This window comes from Loxodonta africana, chromosome 5, assembly GCF_030014295.1.
Source record: "Loxodonta africana isolate mLoxAfr1 chromosome 5, mLoxAfr1.hap2, whole genome shotgun sequence".
Taxonomy (NCBI): Eukaryota; Metazoa; Chordata; class Mammalia; order Proboscidea; family Elephantidae; genus Loxodonta; species Loxodonta africana.
Window position 1 is genome coordinate 23,066,326 of NC_087346.1, and position 14,226 is coordinate 23,080,551.

Here is a 14,226-nt window from a genome sequence, read left to right on the forward strand (position 1 = left end):
GCCGGGGAACCGTCCCGCAGGGATTTGGACTGCTCGCAGGTACGCCATAAACACGGAGAGTTGCTCCACCCCCTGAACTAACCCCGGGAAAGGGACCAGCCGGGTCGCGCGGGCGGCGTGGGACGCAGCCGGTAGGAGAAGTCCCCGGGAGGCAGCGACTGGTATTGGAGTGGGGAGAACAGCGTTCCAGCCGGGATACTTGGTCGCGGCACAAGCACGGGGAGCTACTCCACCCATCTGAACTAACCCCGGGAGGGGGCCCACCTGGTTCACGGGGGCGGCACGGCCACGCGGCTGGACGGACGAGAAGTCCCCGGGAGGCAGCGACTGATTTTGGAGTCGAGAGTGCACCGTCCCAGTAGGGGAGCCTTGACGCTGGGCGTGGGGCTGGAAGCGGAGGATCTGACCGTGACTCCAGCGGGCCAGACCCCCTGGGGACAATCTCCACACAGCCAGCACACATAGGCGACGCGCCCGCGGGAATCTCAGATATAACAGTCATTCCAAGCAAGACAAGCAACTCTGGCTATATTCTGAGGTGCTACTCTCTTATCTCTCTGTTCCCTCCCCCACCCTCCCCAGGTGGCTTCATTAACATCTGAATAGCCTGAGCCAGAGGGAGAACTCTGATAGGGATCTGACTGCAGTTTTTTTTTAGCGGATTTTCTGGAAAAACTAGTTTCCCAGTGATGGCTCGGAGACAACAATCCATATCAAACCACTTAAAGAAGCAGACCATGACAGCTTCTCCAACCCCCCAAACAAAAGAATCAAAATCTTTCCCAAATGAAGATACAATTTTGGAATTATCAGATACAGAATATAAAAAACTAATTTACAGAATGCTTAATGATATCACAAATGAAATTAGGATATCTGCAGAAAAAGCCAAGGAACACACTGATAAAACTGTTGAAGAACTCAAAAAGATTATTCAAGAACATACTGGAAAAATTAATAAGTTGCAAGAATCCATAGAGAGACAACATGTAGAAATCCAAAAGATTAACAATAAAATAACAGAATTAGACAACACACTAGGAAGTCAGAGGAGCAGACTCGAGCAATTAGAATGCAGACTGGGACATCTGGAGGACCAGGGAATCAACACCAACATAGCTGAAAAAAAATCAGATAAAAGAATTAAAAAAAATGAAGAAACCCTAAGAATTATGTGGGACTCTATCAAGAAGGATAACCTGCGGATGATTGGAGTCCCAGAACAGGGAGGGGGGACAGAAAACACAGAGAAAATAGTTGAAGAACTTCTGACAGAAAACTTCCCAGACATCATGAAAGACGAAAGGATATCTATCCAAGATGCTCATCGAACCCCATTTAAGATTGATCCAAAAAGAAAAACACCAAGACATATTATCATCAAACTCACCAAAACCAAAGATAAACAGAAAATTTTAAAAGCAGCCAGGGAGAAAAGAAAGGTTTCCTTCAAGGGAGAATCAATAAGAATATGTTCTGACTACTCAGCAGAAACCATGCAGGCAAGAAGGGAATGGGACGACGTATACAGAACACTGAAGGAGAAAAACTGCCAACCAAGGATCATATATCCAGCAAAACTCTCTCTGAAATATGAAGGCGAAATTAAGATATTTACAGACAAACACAAGTTTAGAGAATTTGCAAAAACCAAACCAAAGCTACAAGAAATACTAAAGGATATTGTTTGGTCAGAGAACCAATAATATCAGATATCAGCACAACACAAGGTCACAAAACAGAACGTCCTGATATCAACTCAAATAGGGAAATCACAAAAACAAACAAATTAAGATTAATTAAAAAAAAAAAAATACACGTAACAGGGAATCATGGAAGTCAATAGGTAAAAGATCACAATAATCAAAAAGAGGGACTAAATACAGGAGGCATTGAACTGCCATATGGAGAGTGATACAAGGCGATATAGAACAACACAAGTTAGGTTTTTACTTAGAAAAATAGGGGTATATAATGAGGTAACCACAAAACGGCATAACAACTCTATAACTCAAGACAAAAACCAAGAAAAACGTAACGACTCAACTAACATAAAGTCAAACACTATGAAAATGAGGATCTCACAATTTACTAAGAAAAACGCCTCAGCACAAAAAAGTGTGTGGAAAAATGAAATTGTCAACAACACACATAAAAAGGCATCAAAATGACAGCACTAAAAACTTATTTATCTATAATTACCCTGAATGTAAATGGACTAAATGCACCAATAAAGAGACAGAGAGTCACAGACTGGATAAAGAAACACGATCCATCTATATGCTGCCTACAAGAGACACACCTTAGACTTAGAGACACAAACAAACTAAAACTCAAAGGATGGAAAAAAGTATATCAAGCAAACAATAAGCAAAAAAGAAGAGGAGTAGCAATATTAATTTCTGACAAAATAGACTTTAGACTTAAATCCACCACAAAGGATAAAGAAGGACACTATATAATGATAAAAGGGACAATTGATCAGGAAGACATAACCATATTAAATATTTATGCACCCAATGACAGGGCTGCAAGATACATAAATCAAATTTTAACAGAACTGAAAAGCGAGATAGATACCTCCACAATTATAGTAGGAGACTTCAACACACCACTTTCGGAGAAGGACAGGACATCCAGGAAGAAGCTCAACAGAGACACGGAAGATCTAATTACAACAATCAACCAACTTGACCTCATTGACTTATACAGAACTCTCCACCCAACTGCTGCAAAATATACTTTTTTTTCCAGCGCACATGGAACATTCTCTAGAATAGACCACATATTAGGTCATAAAACAAACCTTTGCAGAGTCCAAAACATCGAAATATTACAAAGCATCTTCTCAGACCACAAGGCAATAAAACTAGAGATCAATAACAGAAAAACGAGGGAAAAGAAATCAAATACTTGGAAAATGAACAATACCCTCCTGAAAAAAGACTGGGTTATAGAAGACATCAAGGAGGGAATAAGGAAATTCATAGAAAGCAACGAGAATGAAAATACTTCCTACCAAAACCTCTGGGACACAGCAAAAGCAGTGCTCAGAGGCCAATTTATATCAATAAATGCACACATACAAAAAGAAGAAAGAGCCAAAATCAGAGAACTGTCCCTACAACTTGAACAAATAGAAAGTGAGCAACAAAAGAATCCATCAGGCACCAGAAGAAAACAAATAATAAAAGTTAGAGCTGAACTAAATGAATTAGAGAACAGAAAAACAATCGAAAGAATTAACAAAGCCAAAAGCTGGTTCTTTGAAAAAATTAACAAAATTGATAAACCATTGGCTAGACTGACTAAAGAAATACAGGAAAGGAAACAAATAACCCGAATAAGAAATGAGAAGGACCACATCACAACAGAACCAAATGAAATTAAAAGAATCATTTCAGATTATTATGAAAAATTGTACTCTAACAAATTTGAAAACCTAGAAGAAATGGATGAATTCCTGGAAAAACACTACCTACCTAAACTAACACATTCAGAAGTAGAACAACTAAATAGACCCATAACAAAAAAAGAGATTGAAACGGTAATCAAAAAACTCCCAACAAAAAAAAGTCCTGGCCCGGATGGCTTCACTGCAGAGTTCTACCAAATTTTCAGAGAAGAGTTAACACCACTACTACTAAAGGTATTCCAAAGCATAGAAAATGACGGAATACTACCCAACTCATTCTATGAAGCCACCATCTCCCTGATACCAAAACCAGGTAAAGACATTACAAAAAAAGAAAATTATAGACCTATATCCCTCATGAACATTGATGCAAAAATCCTCAACAAAATTCTAGCCAATAGAATCCAACGACACATCAAAAAAATAATTCACCCTGATCAAGTGGGATTTATACCAGGTATGCAAGGCTGGTTTAATATCAGAAAAACCATTAATGTAATCCATCACATAAATAAAACAAAAGACAAAAACCACATGATCTTATCAATTGATGCAGAAAAGGCATTTGACAAAGTCCAACACCCATTCATGATAAAAACTCTTACCAAAATAGGAATTGAAGGAAAATTCCTCAACATAATAAAGGGCATCTATGCAAAGCCAACAGCCAATATCACTCTAAATGGAGAGAACCTGAAAGCATTTCCCTTGAGAACGGGAACCAGACAAGGATGCCCTTTATCACCACTCTTATTCAACATTGTACTTGAAGTCCTAGCCAGGGCAATTAGGCTAGACAAAGAAATAAAGGGTATCCAGATTGGCAAGGAGGAAGTAAAGTTATCACTATTGGCAGATGACATGATCTTATACACAGAAAACCCTAAGGAATCCTCCAGAAAACTACTGAAACTAATAGAAGAGTTTGGCAGAGTCTCAGGTTATAAAATAAACATACAAAAATCACTTGGATTCCTCTACATCAACAAAAAGAACACCGAAGAGGAAATAACCAAATCAATACCATTCACAGTAGCCCCCAAGAAGATAAGATACTTAGGAATAAATCTTACCAAGGATGTAAAAGACCTATACAAAGAAAACTACAAAGCTCTACTACAAGAAATTCAAAAGGACATACTTAAGTGGAAAAACATACCTTGCTCATGGATAGGAAGACTTAACATAGTAAAAATGTCTATTCTACCAAAAGCCATCTATACATTTAACGCACTTCCGATCCAAATTCCAATGTCATATTTTAAGGGGATAGAGAAACAAATCACCAATTTCATATGGAAGGGAAAGAAGCCCCGGATAAGCAAAGCACTACTGAAAAAGAAGAAGAAAGTGGGAGGCCTCACCTTACCTGACTTCAGAACCTATTATACAGCCACAGTAGTCAAAACAGCCTGGTATTGGTACAACAACAGACACATAGACCAATGGAACAGAATTGAGAACCCAGACATAGATCCATCCACGTATGAGCAGCTGATATTTGACAAAGGACCAGTGTCAATTAAGTGGGGAAAAGACAGCCTTTTTAACAAATGGTGCTGGCATAACTGGATATCCATTTGCAAAAAAATGAAACAGGACCCATACCTCACACCATGCACAAAAACTAACTCCAAGTGGATCAAAGACCTAAACATAAAGACTAAAACGATAAAGATCATGGAAGAAAAAATTGGGACAACCCTAGGAGCCCTAATACAAGGTATAAACAGAATACAAAACATTACCAAAAATGATGAAGAGAAACCCGATAACTGGGAGCTCCTAAAAATCAAACACCTATGCTCATCTAAAGACTTCACCAAAAGAGTAAAAAGACCACCTACAGATTGGGAAAGAATTTTCAGCTATGACATCTCCGACCAGCGCCTGATCTCTAAAATCTACATGACTCTGTCAAAACTCAACCACAAAAAGACAAACAACCCAATCAAGAAGTGGGCAAAGGATATGAACACACATTTCACTAAAGAAGATATTCAGGCAGCCAACAGATACATGAGAAAATGCTCTCGATCATTAGCCATTAGAGAAATGCAAATTAAAACTACGATGAGATTCCATCTCACACCAGCAAGGCTGGCATTAATCCAAAAGACACAAAATAATAAATGTTGGAGAGGCTGCGGAGAGATTGGAACTCTCATACACTGCTGGTGGGAAGGTAAAATGGTACAACCACTTTGGAAATCTATCTGGCGTTATCTTAAACAGTTAGAAATAGAACTACCATACAAGCCAGAAATCCCACTCCTAGGAATATACCCTAGAGATACAAGAGCCTTCATACAAACAGATATATGCACACCCATGTTTATTGCAGCTCTGTTTACAATAGCAAAAAGTTGGAAGCAACCAAGGTGTCCATCAACGGATGAATGGTTAAATTGTGGTATATTCACACAATGGAATACTACGCATCGATAAAGAACAGTGACGAATCTCTGAAACATTTCATAACATGGAGGAACCTGGAAGGCATTATGCTGAGCGAAATTAGTCAGAGGCAAAAGGACAAATATTGTGTAAGACCACTATTATAAGATCTTGAGTAATAGTAAACCTGAGAAGAACACATACTTTTGTGGTTACGGGGGGGGAGGGAGGGAGGGTGGGAGAGGGTTTTTTTATTGATTAATCAGTAGATAAGAACTGCTTTAGGTGAAGGGAAAGACAACACTCAATACATGGAAGGTCAGCTCAATTGGACTGGACCAAAAGCAAAGAAGTTTCCGGGATAAAATGAATGCTTCAAAGGTCAGGGGAGCAAGTGCGGGGGTCTGAGGAGCATGGTTTAAGGGGACTTCTAAGTCAATTGGCAAAATAATTCTATTATGAAATCATTCTGCATCCCACTTTGAAATGTGGCGTCTGGGGTCTTAAATGCTAACAAGCAGCCATCTAAGATGCAGCAATTGGTCTCAACCCACCTGGAGCAAAGGAAAATGAAGAACACCAAGGCCACACGACAACTAAGAGCCCAAGAGACAGAAAGGGCCACATGAACCAGAGACCTACATCATCCTGACACCAGAAGAACTAGTTGGTGCCCGGCCACAATTGATGACTGCCCTGACAGGGAGCTCAGCAGAGGACCCCTGAGGGAGCAGGAGATCAGTGGGATGCAGACCCCAAATTCTCATAAGAAGACCAAACTTAATGGTCTGACTGAGACTGGAGGAATCCCGGCGGCCATGCTCCCCAGACCTTCAGTTGACACAGGACAGGAACCATCCCCGAAGACAACTCATCAGAAATGAAAGGGACTGGTCAGCGGGTGGGAGAGAGATGCTGATGAAGAGTGAGCTAATTATATCAGGTGGACACTTGAGATTGTGTTGGCAACTCTTGTCTGGAGGGGGGATGGGAGGATAGAGAGAGAGGGAAGCCGGCAAAATTGTCACGAAAGGAGAGACTGAAAGGGCTGACTCAAGACGGGGAGAGTAAGTGGGAGTAGGGAGTGAGATGTATGTAAACTTATATGTGACAGACTGATTGGATTTGTAAAAGTTCACTTGAAGCTTAATAAAAGTTATTATATAAAAAAAAAAAAAAAAAAATGAATAAGAAAAGAACCCCTTTCTGAAAATGAGTATGTTGAAAGCAGGCAGTAAGAAATGTTTTCATTGTTACATAATTTTTATAACCGAAAGTGAGGTAACTGTGTTCCACATTAAAAAATCTTGTAAATGCCCACTTAAAAAAGCCTTGAGAATGTAATTTTCTAAGTGAAGATTAAGTATTTTCCAAGTGAAGAGTTTCAAATGAGTTTTGTACCCATTTGTTAAAAATGTAAAAATGCAATACTTTGGAAGTGATCAGAGGCAGCCTCCCAAAGGGGTGGCTGTGGTGCTGGGCTGAGTCTTGGGAGAGACTATTTGGATGGAGCTTCTCTGAATATCACTCGATACAGGGTGTAGCCAATGTCATAACGGTAGCAGTTATGTAGAACCTACTTGTTTACCCCTCAAAAGTCGAGCATATAAAAATTGCTCAGTAGAACTGAGTTCAGAGCAGTACTTTTAAAAGTTCAAAAGTGAGTTAGAAAAGTAATTGAATTTATTCTAAAGTGAGATAACCCATGAGGTAAAAATGAAAGTCTTGCTCATACCTTGGAAAATAATGACAGGTAATCAGAATTAAGATTGTTCTCCTGAGGCCAGGAAGTTGCTCCCTGTCACCAAGCCCTTTATATCTTATATATATATTGTGGACACGGCATTAAAATAGGAAATGGTCTATTTTTTTTTTAACAGTCTTGCATTTACTTTATTGTTGTTGTTATCGCCATTGAGTTGGCTCGGGCTCATGGCGACCTTATGTATAACAGAATGGAACGTTGCAAGGTTCTGCATCATCTTTGTGATCATAGGTATGTTTGAATCCATTGCTGCGACTGTTGTGTCAATCCATCTCATTGAGAGTTTCCTTCATTTTCTTTGGTGCTCTACTTTATCAAAAATGATGCCATTTTCTACCAATTGGTCTTTCCTGATGACATGTCCAAAGTAAATGTGCCGAAGCCTTGCCATTCTTGATTCTAAGGAGCACTCTGGTTGTATTTCTTCTAAGACTTATTTGCTTGTTCTTTCAACAATCCAGGGTATATTCAATACTTTATTAATGATCTCATTTAGGCAACCTCGTAATTCTGAACCCTGGTGGTACAGTGGTTAAGCGCTCTGCTGCTAACCAAAAGGTTGGTGATTCAAACCACCAGCTGCTCAGTAGGAGAAAGATGTAGCTGTCTACTTCCATGAAGATTTATAGTCTTAGATACCCCATAGACAGTTCTGCCCTGTCCTATAGGGTCACTATGAGCTGGAATCAACTCAACGGCAATAAGTTTTTGGTTTCTGGTAATTCTGAAAACTTAAGATAATGCCAAGTCTAATTTTTATTTCTACCTGTGTTGAAGCCATCCAGGAGGAAGTTATCTTAAGAATAAATGAAGGAAGTACCACTTACTTAATTAAACATTTTATTTACAGAATTTCATGTTTTTAGATTTTCAACAGCAACTTTCAAAGCAGTTATGTCTATTAGCTATTATCTATAATAAATGCAAAAATTCACATGAAGGTAACAAAGATAATTTCAGAGTTTATAAGTTAATGAAGATGATCTGATGGCTTCCGTTAGTTGGGATAGCCATGAAAATATAAAGTTTTGACTTTCTGGTTTTCTTGTTTGTTCTCCAAAATGACCTTTAATGAACCTTCTTTAATTCATTCAACAAATACTTATTAAGTACCTACTGTATTGCAGGTACTATTCTAGGTGCCGGGGTTACATTTTGGCTAGAATTGTTCAGACATATGTAAATAAGAAAAGAAATGCTTTTTGAAGTTAGTGCTAAGTTAAACATTAGCAATCGTGACATGAAAGAACAAGGAAAAAGAGATGGGTAGAGGTTATGACCAATATCCTAGAATGCTTCCCTCCCTTTAAGTTTTTGGGAAGATTCCTGTAATTATACTATTTGGTGCTATTAAAATTTCAATTTATCCATTCTCAGTGAGGCCCTGAACATCCTAGCCACACTTTTTATTTATCTTTCAGGAAATGGCTTTGCTTATTAACACAGAGCATACAGCCATCTAAAGTTGACCAGATAAGCATTTTTGAAATTAGATTCTTGTTCCTTTTCCCAAATAATTGCATCCCAATGGTTTTCTCTCCCTTTAATGCTCTTTTCCTTCAAATAAGAAGGCCTAGCATCAAAAGCAAGAGGAAATAATTATAAAATTAGACCATGTTGGGATTAGGGTGAGGCAAGTGAGGCATTTGCCTCAGGCACAATATTTAAGGGCATGCCCAAACATCAATAATTAAGATAAATATGTTAGTGTAATTTTTTTAATTAAAAATAACCCATACCTCACAGCATACACACAAACTAACTCAAAATGGATCAAAGACCTAAATATAAAACCTAAAATGATAAAGATCATGAAAGAAAAAATAGGGACAATGCTAGGGGCCCTTATACACAAATTATACATTATAAATATACATATAGAATATGTATATTTATACATACATATTACATTACATAGATCAAGAGGTGGTTGTTCGGACAGAACAAGGGGATACTGATTGGTTTAAAGTCAGGAAAGGTGTGCGTCAGGGTTATATTCTTTCACCATACCTATTCAATCTGTATGCTGAGCAAATAATCCGAGAAGCTGAACTGTATGAAGAAGAACGGGGCATCAGGATTGGAGGAAGACTCATTAACAACCTGCGTTATACAGATGACACAACCTTGCTTGCTGAAAGTGAAGAGGACTTGAAGCACTTACGAATGAAGATCAAAGACCACAGCCTTCAGTATGGACTACACCTCAACATAAAGGAAACAAAAATCCTCACAACCAGACCAGTCAGTGACATCATGATAAACGGAGAAAAGATTGAAGTTGTCAAGGATTTCATTTTACTTGGATCCACAATCAACAGCCATGGAAGCAGCAGTAAAGAAATCAAAAGATGCATTGCATTGGGTAAATCTGCTGCAAAGGACCTCTTTAAAGTGTTGAAGAGCAAAGATGTCACCTTGAAGACTAAGGTATGCCTGACCAAAGCCATGGTATTTTCAATCACATCATATGCATGTGAAAGCTGAACAATGAATTAGGAAGACGGAAGAAGAATTGATGCCTTTGAATTGTGAAGTTAGCAAAGAATATTGAATATACCATGGACTGCCAAAAGAATGAACAAATCTGTCTTTGAAGAAGTACAGCCAGAATGCTCCTTAGAGGCAAGGATGGTGAGGCTGCATCTTCCATACTTTGGACATGTTGTCAGGAGGGATCAGTCCCTGGAGAAAGACATCATGCTTGGCAGAGTACAGGGTCAGCGGAAAAGAGGAAGGCCCTCAACGAGGTGGATTGACACAGTGGCTGCAACAATAAGCTCAAGCATAACAACGATTGTAAGGGTGGCTTGGGACCAGGCAGTGTTTCGTACTGTTGTGCATGGGGTTGCTATGGGTCAGAACTGACTCGACGGCACCTAACAACAACAACATAATAAGTTATATCTAAATGCAATACAAACCATAACTAACGATGCACAAATATCAGAAGAGAAACTTAAAAACTGGGAGCTCCTAAAAATTAAACACTTATGTTCATCAAAAGACTTTCCCAAAAGACTAAAATGAGAACCTGTAGACTAGGAAAAAATTTTTGGCTACTGTATATCCGACAAGGGTCTAAACTGTAAAATCTGCAAAATACTTCAACACCTCAACAACAAAAGGACAAATAACCCAATTAAAAAATGAACAGACACTTCATCAAAGAAGTGTCTTCACCAAAGATACTTCACCAAAGAAGTGTTCATTGCAGTATTATTCACAATAGCAAAAAGATAGAAATAACCTAAATGCCCTAAATGAATGAATAAACAAATTAAGGTATATACACACAATGGAATACTACTCAACAATAAAGAACAACAAGGAATCAATGAAACTTCTCACAACCTGGATGAATCTGAGGGCATTATGCTGAGTGAAAAATAAGTCAATCACAGAAGGACAAATATTGTATAAGACCACTATTATAAAAACTCAAGAAAAGGTTTACACACAGAGAAAGATAATCTTTGATGGTTACAAGGGTCTGGGGGAATTGGGAGGGGATGTAGATAGATAGTAGACAAGTGTCAACTTTGGTGAAGGGAAAGGCAACACACAATATAGAGGAACTCAGCACAACTTGACCAAGGCAAAGTCATAGAAGCTTTCTAGACGCATCCAAACATCTTGTGCGACTGAGTTGCGGGTGCTGAGGAATGAGGACGGTGGTCTTGGGAGACATCTAGATCAACCGGTATAACATATTCCATAAAGAAAATGTTCTGCGTCCTACGTTGCTGAGTAGCATCTGGGGTCTTACAAGCTTGCAAGCAGCATCTAAGGTACATCTATTGGTCTCATTCCATCAAGAGTAAAGGAGAATGAAGAAAACCAAAGACACTAGAAAAATATTAGCCCAAAGGACTAAAGGACCACATGAACTGCATCCTCCACCAGCCTGAGCCCCAAAGAACTAGATGGTGCCCAGCTATCACCTACCACCTATCGCTCTGACAGGGATCACAATACAGTGTCTGGACAGAGTGGGAAAAAAAAGTAGAACAAAATTCAAATTCACACAAAAAGACCAGACTTACTAGTCTGACAGAGAATGGAGGAACCCCTGGGACTATGGCCCCCAGACACCTTGATAACTCGGAACTGAAACCACTCCCGAAGCCCACTCTTCAGCCAAAGATTAGACAGGCCTATAAAACAAATAATAATGCACATGAAAAACATGCTCCTTAGTTCAATCAAGTATACAAGACCAAATGGGCAACTCCTGCCCAAAGGCAAGACAAGAAGACAGGAAAGGGCAGGAAAACTGTAGGAATGGACATGGAGAACTCCTGGTGGAAAGGGAAAGGGGGAGAGTGCTGACACATTGCAGTGATTGCAACCAATGTCACAAAACAATTTGTGTATAAATTTTTGAATGAGAAACAAATTTGCTGTGAACTTTCACCTAAAGTGCACACACACACACACACACACACACACACACACAAAGCCCTGAAAAAAAAAATTAGTGAAAAAAATCCATGATGAACAAAGTACCAAAATTTTAGATAAAGACCCACCACCTATCTGTCAATTTGTCATACTGTGGTGGCTTGCACGTTTCTGTGATGCTGGGAGTTATGCCACTGGTATTTTAAATGCCAGCAGGGTCACCCATCGTGGACAGGTTTCAGTGGTGCTTCCAAAGTAAGACCGACTAGGAAGAAAGGCTTGGTGATTTGCTTCCAAAAATTAGCCAATGAAAACCTTATGGATCATAACAGAACACTGTCTGAATCTCTTGCTTCAGGCACATCATCAGGAAGGATCAATTGCTGGAAGAGGACATCATCTTTGGTGAAGCAGAGGACTAGCAAGGGCAAGGGAGACCATCAGTGAAATGGTTTGGCATAATAGCTACAACAATGGACTCAAACATGCCGGCAATTACAAGGACGATGCAAGAAAGAGAGCAACATTTCATTCCGTTATACATAAGGTCACCGTGAATTGGAGTCAACCTGATGGCATCTATCTAACCATCCGTCCATCCATCTATTTATCTATCTAAAGACAGGATCCAACCCCGAATTTCTGTAATCCTGCTCTAACCTAATCCTGGTCCTTTTGGAAATCTTAGAAGCAAATTTGCAAAGGTCAGATTTTTAATCTTAAATATTCCAGGGAAGCAGCAAAGTTCTTTACTGAACCCCAGATTTCCTCATCCTAATGTAACATCGCTCTTACTACTGTTGGATTAGCACAATTGTTCAGACACGTTTGCATGGCTTGCTTCCTTCTCGACTCCCCCCTGCCTATCTATTCAAAGTTGGTGACGTAAGGTCCTCAGGACCTCTATAAGGTAATTTATCTAAATATTATCTATGTTATACTTCTTCACTTTGATCCCCAGGAGTTCAAACCTTCCACATCCTCCTGAGTTCATCCACTGAGGTCCAATTTCCAGTTCTATGTCTTCTGACCACGCTTGTTCAATTTACATGCTGAGCAAATAATCTGAGAAGCTGGAGTATATGAAGAATGTGGCATCAGGATTTGAGCAAGACTCATTAACGACCTGTGATATGCAGATGATACAATCTTGTTTGCTGAAAGTGAAGAGGACTTGAAGGATTTATTAATGAAGATCAAAGACTACAGCCTTCTGTATGGATTACACCTTAACATAAAGAAAACAAAAATCCTCATAACCGGACCAATAAGCAACATCGTGATAAACGGAGAAAAGATTGAAGTTGTTAAGGATTTCATTTTACTTGAATGTGGCTTCTATGGGCATTGATCGTGACTCCACAATCAATGCCCATGGAAGCAACATTCAAGAAATCAAACACATTGCTTTGGGGAAATCTGCTGCAAAAGACCTCTTCAGAGTGTGAAAAAGCAAAAATGTCACTTTACAGACTAAGGTGTGCATCCAAGCCATGGTATTTTCAATCGTCTCATATGCTTGCAGAAGTTGGACAATGAATAAGGAAGACTGAAGAATTGATGTCTTTGAATTATGGTGTTGACAAAAAATATTGAATATACCATGGGCTGCCAGTATAAAGAACAAATCTGACTTGCAAGAAGTACACAGAATGATCCTTGGAAGCAAGAATGGCAAGACTTTGTCTCACATACTTTAAACATGTTAGCAGGAGGGACCAGTTCCCTGGGAAGGTCATCACACTTGGTAAAGTAAAGGGTCAGTGAAAAAGAGAAAGACCTTCAAGGAAATGGATTGACACAGTGACTTCAACAACAGGCTCAAACATAACAACAGTTGTGAGGATGGCCCAGGACCAGGCAGTGTTTCATTCTGTTGTACATGGGGTCGCTATGAATCGGAACCAACTTAATGGCACCTAACAACAACAGCAAGATGTCACAACAGATTAGAGATTGACAAGTCCTTCCAGGATAGGGTTTTCAGCTTGTCTTATCTTTGGAGCTTTCACTGGGAATTCTTTCAGGTGATTTTCTTTCCCCCAGGGAACTAATCTTGCAAAATATACATTTATTACATCCTCTCTGTGGCAGCCGTGGAAATGTGGCACTCGGATCCTCTGTGGCAGACCATAGTTGAGCTGCCTTCCTTCTCGCTCGAACCTTGTGCTCCTTCCATGCTTCCTGTAGACTTCTCCAAGCCAGTGTCTAACCACAGCAAAAGTACTAATGCTGACCTATTTCT